Source organism: Hippoglossus hippoglossus, chromosome 21 (genome assembly GCF_009819705.1).
Source record: "Hippoglossus hippoglossus isolate fHipHip1 chromosome 21, fHipHip1.pri, whole genome shotgun sequence".
Lineage (NCBI taxonomy): Eukaryota > Metazoa > Chordata > Actinopteri > Pleuronectiformes > Pleuronectidae > Hippoglossus > Hippoglossus hippoglossus.
Window position 1 is genome coordinate 9,134,669 of NC_047171.1, and position 9,980 is coordinate 9,144,648.

Here is a 9,980-nt window from a genome sequence, read left to right on the forward strand (position 1 = left end):
GTTAACAGCTACAAAAGTAGCTGAGATGAGGTCACTGCGAATTCTCATGAGATGAGTAATGGACAAATGCAGCACAATCAAGTGTATATATTTATTATAACAGTCTTGAGGCCCTAAAATTGTTCACATCGCTTTTACAATGTCGGATTACGTACTGCTGATCTATCAAGCTTTTAGAGTTTACTTAACAGTTTTGTCCTTAATAGTCAATGAAGAAGTCATCTAATAACTTGTGTCCCCCTCTGAAACTGAGTTAAGTGGAATTACAAGCAGTGGGAATTGATCGACCTTTTAATTGGAACTGCAAAGAACCTCAGGGATGAAGCCAATGGGAAATTTGTATTCAAACCTGTTTAGCCTTCTGATAAAACAGCGCAGAACTTATTTTTAAAGAACTTAAGAATTCAAGGCTGGACTCGCTACAATTTCCCCACGAGTCCTCGCTCGATCCCTTATCCACCAAGCAATATCCAAACAAATCAGCTCTGATCTTTGACTTCTTGCAACACATTCAGAAAATAAGCCTTCACTGTTTGGTGTTTAAAACAAAGAGCTGTTTACCCAGAAATAAGCACAGACACAAAGGTAATCAAAGGCCATCAAAGAGTCAGTCGTTCCGTCTTTCATTGAAACTTCGGGCTAATATTTTAGAGGGTAAAACAGTTTTGTGTTAAAGGCTCAAAGAAAAGAGTTGGAACTTCAACCATTAGTTTTCATTAGATGTCGAGTTTGTAATAATGCAAAGGTTTTGAGATGAGTCCTTGGTGCAGACCTTGTTCTAAAGGTTGATTTACTTGAAGGCACACGCTGTATGTACCCAGAGTGAATATGTACAGTGCCTTGCTGCTAGTTCCTTCAGAAAAACTGATTATTGTATACCATCTTAGCAACTTAATTTTAATGATGGTAGGCGATGTTGATCAGTCAGGCTACCTGTCCTTCAAAAGCTGCAATGAAATGCAGCCTTGAAAGAAACCCTTAGCCTAAACTGCTTTCGGACATGCACTGAACTTTCCAGAGGGGCTGTATGTGAGAGCGCATCTGTCAGTCAGCTGCTTCGGACATTTTGCAGAACACTTCCTGTCAGGCCCCTTGTTAAATGTCCCGAATCTTGATGACATCTCTTGTGGAAGACACAGATGAAGATGCCAACTTGAAAAGACAGCGAGATTCGAGAGCTTTTGATGATAAGGGCAGACACGTCAATGTGCTGTAAACAAAAACACGTAATTTCTGCAGCCAAAGTTGATCATCATGTCCTGCCTCTGCTTAACTTAGGCGTCATCCCTCTCCTGAATTTCTCCTGTTTCTTGTGTTCTTCATACATCTAAGGCAAACGTTGGAAAATGTTCAGACCCCATGAGCTGGAGTTTATGTCTCAAAACGTCTCTACTGTGTCATTAGCAGCCACTTTGTGACTGTTGTTATGTTCTGGTGATTATTGATTATTATTGATATATGAATTAGAGTTAAACTGTTGTAATCAATGGTCAATGAGTCATGAGCCTCAGTTCAGGCTGTGGCTTCTTAGACAGTCCTGGATTTCACAGGATTTGTTGATAATATTTAGGATTTAAAATATTCTTATCTTTTTAGAAAAACACCTTGGTGATAAAATAGAAGGTGACTGTCCTCGAAAAAAGTCCTCAGCAGTTATCAAAGAGCGAGAAAATCCATATATGCATTAGGTCGAGATGGATAACTAACTATAATACGAGTTGGTTGTTTCCAGTGTCCATTTAACAACTGGTGTTGTTATTTCTTCAAGCGTAATTATAATTTGCCATGTGTCTTTACTGAAACTACGTCAACAAATGTCGCTAGTCAATTGTTTTTGTGCCTAACGCTAACCAAACCTTTACTATAGTATTGTTGTATCATAAACCAGATTACGGGGACTTGTTGAATGTTACTTTTGCTGATAAAAGATTATTTCCCTGACTGGGTCATTTCAGGGGAGTTTGCAGGACCAGGAAGAAAACATTGGCCAGAGCAAACTTGAATTAATCGGATTCCCTTACATTAACTCACACAAAATTAACATTTATAGAAACAATTGGGTGCATATAAGACTACATGTTTGCTTTTTTTTATAATATAAAACGATGCAATAAGTACAATATCCTGGAAAATCCTTGGGTGTCCTATAAGTCTCTTTATGCAAAGTGGAACTTTTGATTTGCAAAATCATAGCGCAATGACTTAGCGTCTTTTGTAACTGGCTTTGCCCTTATTCTTACGGTTAATATGATTTATTTTGTTTACATAGTTGAGGTAGAGCAGCTTTAATTTTCTATAAGGGGAGACAGGAGACTAGGAGGAGAATGTAAATGTCCTGGCTGCCCTTCAGGTTTCTAAAGGACTCAACTTTGTGGGATGAGTCTATGACGCAGTCCCTGAACTGGGACATACCCGCTAGGACATTACATTCTCACGACACACTTTGCATCATAAACCCCACGACATGTAAATGTCTCACATGAGCAGAGTCCCAAACAGTATGTCCTTCACTCCAGCCAACATTTGTTTTATGGAATGTTCGGGACATCGGAGCCTGTGGGTGTCGCTGTCGGGGCTTTAAGCTTTTACTCTTGTTCCATTAAGAGTTAATTTCATATACGGGGCCAAAGGGAGAGGCCATCTCTCAGACATGGGCCACTCTATTAGATGTGCCCAGTTGATGGATGATCTGTTCAGGTCCACTTTAGCCCCTAAAGGTTATGGTTCTACGGCTACTAGTTCACCTTTACAAAGTCGGTTACTGTTTGTCTAGAATTCATTTCTGCTAACAAGACGAAGTGCCGTCAATTTGGTGCTCCCTCCATCTGTCTTATTCTGTTGCCGTGTGTCTACTCTCTCTCTCCCAAACACACACACACACACACACACAAATAAGAATCCCCGTGGTAGTGCTGTTATGTTTGCTTTATGCCGTCTTCGGTTTGAAGACCTTTCAAATGTCTTCAAAGATCTATGAAAAAAACAATGAGAGCTGCCTAGCATTTGCATTCTTTTGGCAAGTAATGTTGGCACAAAAACCTCTCATTTGAATTCTCGTCTGTCATGGATTGGTGACAATTAATTAAACACTGGTTCCTGGAGGCAATGGGTTTTTAAACGTAGCACAGAAGCACATATAGGCAGTTCTTTTCAGAACAGACACATAAGGGAAACCTAGAGCTCCAAAAGACCCTTTTTTCATTGTTTGATTAGGTGAGATGTATACAGACAGATTTTAATTGAGGCTCTCACCTCTGTGCTACGTGAGGGAAAAGCTATACTTTGGATATCTGTCTGGGGTTTATTAGAAGCCGGGGGGGGACAGAAAGTCCCCAAGGGCAGACTCAGTTAAAAGGTCCTTCTTGAATAAGTTTTTTTTTTTTTGGATTACTGTTCTTGTCTCATCAATTTAATTCACATGGTTGGACCATAAGAGAGGAACAGTTCAGACTCAAACAGCATCTGTCCTAATGAAATTAAGCTCTGAAATAAAGACAGCTCTGTCACAGGGAAGGACAAACTGAGATTTAAGAGTAGCAAGCAAGGAAGCACAAGTTAAAAAAAATTCTCATCCACTCAAAGAACAAAAAGGCTTTCCACTTTGCAGGTGGCGTTATTTGATTGAACCTGTAGTGCAAACAGCTTACAGCAGTAACAGCAAAACCAGCAGCATAAAAACACAAACAGTGGGCCTTAATTAATTATATCGAGCTGTGGAGGTTGTTCATGTACCAGCAATATAAACTATAAATATTAAAAAGCTTTTAACATTCAAACAAAGAGTTACTTCAGATCCATATTCTGTATATAAGTTTTATATAAAAAAAATAGGATACTGTGAAAGAATTGTGAAAACAAGTGGCCAAAATGAGTTTTCTCCATCAGTTGGCAGGGCTCAGCCTTAAGCCGTTTTCACACATGAACTCCAGACAATGGGGTGCGGAATTTGGCCGACCAGTGTTGGCCCGTATCACCGGAGGCTCTTAAATCTTGTAGTTTTCAAAGTGGATATCTTCTTACGTGTCTTCTACGTGTATGGATCCTTTTTTTTCCATCCTGAGATATTTATTTCACATTTGCATCCGTCACATGTTAGAAACGTCACCAACTCTCTCGTGTTGAATCCTCTGGACAATATCCAGCTGTAATCTCACATGGGCTCACGCTGATATTATCCAGAGTTAAGAAGCTTGCAGGAAAAACTCAAGATTATCCAGGACCTCTGTCTCGGACGTTTGTTATCTCACATACAGCCCCTCCGGATAATTTTATATCATCTAGAGTTCAGTGTGTGTCTTAAAGCAGCTTTGGAGTTGAGGTGAAGAGTTCAGACATCCGGAGGGAGCGCTGAGAGGAATCGCTGCTCCTTTACACTGAAAGGGGGCAGTTGAGGTGATTCGGACATCCAATCATGATGCCTCCTTGGAACCTTTCATTGGAGGAGGCCCTGGGGTAGACCCAGAACTCGCTGGAGGGACTACATATCCCATCTGGCCAGGGGACGCCTTGGAATCCATCAGGAGGAGCTGGAAAGTGTGGCTGGCGAGAGGGACGTCTGGAATATATATCCTACTTGGCCGGGTACCTCCGCGACCCGAGCTGGATGGATGGATGGATCAATTCAGGATGGCAGGTCACTGCAGTGATCCAAAAGGTGGCTCCGTGCAGTCCTTGCCGCCCCCATAACAAACAATAAACTTTCAATTCACCACTGAGATCCCTCAGGCTATAAACGATTCCAATTTACCTGAGCACATCACACCCACCCAATATAAACACAGGGGAAAACGCTGGTTAAATATCATTGTAAGAAATACAATACAAATACAGATATGTCCTCTATACTTTCAGAAATGCTGTTACGTTGCAATTCACTGCTCAAATATTCTCCTCATTTCTCTTTCTCTCTCATACATCTGGTATATTTTGGTATAAAGCATGCTGTCTGCAACTTTTTCACCAACCTCTCAATTTTGGGATCTGCAAAGATTGATTAAAAGTGTGAACGGATGCTTTTATCTTTTCCCTCTTGGACTAACCGTAATGCTCTCCGGGAGAATTAGTGGAAAGCTTTTGTGAATGATTGACGTGTTATTTTCCCATCGCACCCCATTTGTTTTTGTTTTTCCATTTGCTGATACTGAATGCTCCTCTCCTTCTAAATCCCACGTTTAGTCCTGTGAGAAGTGAAAATCATTATAATTGTTATTATTAACTCTGTGATGGTAGCACATCTGTCTCTATCTAAAATGGAGACTAAAGCCATTTCTTTACAACTGACTGACATCAAATGTCTCGGCTTTAGAGATATTAAGGTTTAATGGTCTTCACATTTGCCCAATTGAGTGAGTAATATAATTACTGGTGTATCCTGTCTCCAATTATGTCATGAATATGATGGAGTGGTGTTGTTATACCACTCTGTCCACACAAGGTTCATTTCACAAAATATCTCTGTCTAGACGAGAACACAAATATGAATACAAATGCTCAAACAAGCATGCCGGGCCAGTAGGTGGCAACAAAGTCTACATCTACGATCCCTCAAATACCAGAGAAGAACGCTGTGTTTCAAGTAATGTTGGGAAAGGGCTGACGGCTGTGAATGCATGAGACCTCGCAGTGCAGTGTATAGAAACTGGTATATAGACGCCATTGTCGTTGGTGTTTCTGGCGCATGCTCGTTGCACAAAGCAACAGTTGCCGCTTGCAAAGTCAGTTACGACGACGTAGTTTCCCAAAAGCTCGGTTTTACACATGGTTACACAGAAACCACATCTTTTAAATCTGCACATTGAAAGGCGTTTATAAAAAATCTCAATTTCAGTGACTTAAAAGGAAGAGGAGTAAGTTTGCTTTACAAACTATCCGTATTACTGTGGACAGGGCGTCAATGTAGCACGTCGATTTTAAATTGAAAAGCAAACAAACATCATCGCCATATTGTAATTGCAATTCTGGAAAAGCAGGCCTGGCACATCCCTATACACTTGGCTGAGAGCTTCCATCATATGCCTCCTGCTCCGTGGCTTCATATCATCGCTAAGTGTGTCCTTGGTTTGACTGTGCCACTCATCGCTGGTGTCCCCCCCCCCCCCCCCCCCCCCAGTAATTAAGTACCATAAGTTAATGTGCTTCCTTGTCCATAAGGAGCCCAGTGTGAAGACCCCTTTCAATATTTCATGTCAGTAAATGAAAAGGGTTTTTTTAACGCTGCCCTGCAGTGTGAGGGAAATCTCTGCTTTACTGTGCGTCAATTAAAAACCCTCCTTTAACCATTTCAGTGACACTACGCATGGACCAGCCCACTATCCTGAGACTTTGGTCCTTAATTACATCAGCGCTGCTCTGCCCTCTATGTAGTGAGGTAGGGGAGGAGAAAGGTGGTGGATGAGTGTGTGGTTTGTCCAACTGTCATGCAATTTTATTTACTGTAACCACAAGCGTTCCCTCACCCTCAAGTGTTTATATCACATAAATACAAACATAACTGTTGCCCATCTTCCTTAAGCACGTTTTTTCACCTCACCCTTAACCAGGCTACTGTTGCCATGCACAGAATACTAACGCAGCATCCACTATTGACATTCTTGTCTGTCATGAAGGTTGCAGGGCCACACACAGTTAGATGTGTGTGTGTGTGTGTGTGTGTGTGTGTGTGTGTGTGTGTGTGTGTGTGCTCAGTCATGGGAATGCAGGTACAAAAAGCCTTCAAGTCACTCACCCGTGTGATTCTCTCACTGTCTCTCTAACACACTAACACTTGGCGAAAACAAATGCTGCAACACACACATGCACACACCATCTTTCTCCCATTATTTCTACCACACACACACACAAACACACACACACACACACACACACACCCCTTCTCGACCACACGTAGTGATGATGTCTGGGTTTGATCTTCGTTGGCTTGGTCCCTCAGAGCTTCCTAAGTGGACCCTTTCATCAAAGAACCATTGCAGCAAAACTGGTTCCCGGTTGGATCCCACCACCACCTTGCTGACTTTTAGTCCGGTCTACCTCCAGATGTTGAGCTCAACATGAAACATCGGGCATTCCCACACACGCACACGCACACGCACACGCACACACACACACACACACACACGCAACCACTAGTGAGGCGTTGCTCTCAAATCGACCCCCTGGAAGAAGAGGAATCTCCCCATCATTACCACCTATTAGTGAACCAGGTCCAGGCAATTGGCAGTCAATAGAAACCAATCTAACACAAATCACTTACAGCAGGTAACTGCATGCTGTTACATAATTAAAACCACCCCTGGATTATTAGTCATTGTCTTGAATCTGAGAGGGAAAAAAAAACAATTATCGGAGCAAGGTTCATAAAAAAATCTGATCATGCATTTCTGCATAAAATCCCACATTATTCTGAAGTCAATTCAGCGCTGACTTTATCATATTATATGCATGGGAATAGTTCTGCTGTGCACAAAGGTGGAGGCACAGCCCTTCAGAGACAACGAGTGCAATAAGGAACCAATTAATTAACATGGCAGCAGCAGCACATTAAAGCCCATATCAATTAAACACAAAACACATGACATGTCCAGTAATTAAACAATCTCAGCTCCACGAATTCAGAGAGCTTCCCTGTCAGCCTCCACACTCCTCATCAGTGTTTAACCCGCTGAGGGGGGGGGAAATGAACTCACCCGGCTTCCGTGGATATAAATGACAGGAGAACGGCAGGCTGTGAGAGAAGAATATCACATTCCCCACTTCAGCCCATTCACGGCACCGCGACGCTCACGCCGACACCCGGTTAGTGTGTGGATGGAGAGAGCGTGTGTGTGTGAGAGAGGGGAGGGGGGGCGCGCAGAGCGTGAGCGCGCTGCCTGGCCACAGACAGAGCTGAGAGAGGTGCGTCAGTACAAGGAGGAGGTGTGAGGACAGACATGAGATAATAACAGCTCAGCACTCACCAGCAGCGAAGAACCACATCATTGTTTACTGCAGCAGCATCATCGGTCATCTGATGTGAGGTCAAGCATGTGTCTGTGTGTGACCTAAAACATTCATCTCCTAATATCTGCTACTTCCCCAATTCCATTATAGGGTAGAACATTTTTTAAATATGTTTAATACACTTTAAAACATTTAACTTGAATTTTTGTTCGAAATTTTTTTTCAAATATTATTATTTCCTCACATAAGTTCCTACATCCTTGGAGGCATGTTATATTTTTTTCTTTTGTTTTTTTAACGTTTTAAGAAGTGGTCACCATTTACTTCAATTGTATTGGATTTGGCTGCAACACTGTTTAGCCCTGAAACCCCAGAAGTGTTTTGTGGATTCAAACACTTCACCCACCGCTCCATCGGCAGTGTCGGCATTTTTGGGTGAACTATTCACTTAAATACTCAAAATTAAGAAAACCTTTACCAGTCAACTGAAACCATTAAGATTTATTAAAAACCTCTGAATGTCATGATTGTTTGTCAGTTTTTTAATTGTAGAATGTTGCCTTTATAAAGATGGATGACATGACAGCTCCTCAAAAGTGAAGCCAAAACGTCTCAATCGCCACCTGGTGGCTGGCTACAGTATCGGTCATAAACCGTGCATCCTCTATATTAGGGGATGGAACATGGACCAAACTATGAAAATCAAAGTGCACATTAAATTGAAATTAATTTTCTCATATGGATTCAGCCATTTTATGAAGTTCTTATAACAGTGATGTTTGTTTAAGTAATTTTTCCTGTGAGTTTGATTTAATCAGTTATTTGATGCTATGAAAATGGGTTGAAACATGATTGGCAGGTGAGGCTGACTAATGATTGGTCCAGCCGTGTTTCAATGGTATTTCACTATCTCAGCTCCGGCAGACTCTGGCTCCAAATGCCCAAGATATGGCGGCTTTCATGTTCTGGATCTAAGCTTCATTTCAAAATATGTGGGAGGAAGAGGAAACGTATCGTCCATCTTTACATACTACAAATATACTTTTACTTGAATGTTGTTTTGCTATTATTTGTTTATTTACACATCTTTTATCCTTTTCTTTTACCATTGCTTTTAAGTGATGTTGTATTATTTGCTTTCTTTGCTTTTACATTTTTTTATCATTCAATTTGCTGTATTTGACTTTTAACGACATCATACTAATTTGCTTATCTATAACTTATTATACACAGACCCTGTTTTTTATTGTAAAGATTTGGAGCAGCATTATGTGTTTCTGGGCACTGTATGAAATGCCCAATACCGAAGAGGCAGTGTGAATTTTGAAAATATATAAAAAACTACCTCTTTCTCACATTAACAAGTTATTTCACAGTATCACAGTAACACGTTCACTTAATTTTCCAGGGAAAGTGTAAAACCCGCTAGCGGTTTCGTGCAGAGGCGATGGAAAGGTTCATTAACGAGTTGAAACGAGCAGAAAAGCCCTCTCATGTAAAACAAGCCCTCGGATGTCACGTTGGAAATATCCGGATGATGGCCGTAATTAAGGACTTGGAAATCGCTGGTTATAAAATGAGCTGGCTCGTGATGTCTGGTTGGAGGTGTTGTGTTGCATTTTTTTCCATCAATCTCACCTCCCTCCGAACACTGCGGCTCCCTCCGCCGTTTGTTTAGCTGGATGTTATGTAAATGTGTCGTCACTTTGTTTCTTGTGAGAAAACACTTGACTGATGTTTAAACTCCCCTCTTTAGGATGCAGATTGGCTCGGCGTGCTAGCGGAGATGAAACGTGGACGGTTTCGGATGCGATGTGTGGGCTCGTGTGCAAGTGGGGATTGACAAGAGAGATGCCAACGCTAATGCAACTGAAAAGAACTGATTCATATAGTGGGTTTGATAAATCGATGGTGCGGTGAAACATCTGCTTGTCCTTGGTGAAATCACGTTTTTTCATTCCTTTGAATCATCTGAACCTCGGTGGTTTAGTATTCACACCTGTGGAATACACTCTGTTTCAATGAAAAATAAGATCTTAAGGCTG

General features: G+C 41.5%; 1 protein-coding gene across 2 annotated transcripts in view; it reads right to left on the bottom strand.

Moving 5' to 3' along the window:
- htr1fa (5-hydroxytryptamine (serotonin) receptor 1Fa) overlaps window positions 1–7,796 on the bottom strand; it is a 38,688-nt gene extending 30,892 nt beyond the window's left edge. For both annotated transcript variants that reach the window (XR_004612501.1, XM_034574167.1), the window contains exon 1: window positions 7,683–7,796. The gene's annotated coding sequence lies outside the window, so the exon portion shown is untranslated. The remainder of the gene's footprint in view (window positions 1–7,682) is intronic.
- Between the last annotated feature and the right edge of the window lie 2,184 nt (window positions 7,797–9,980).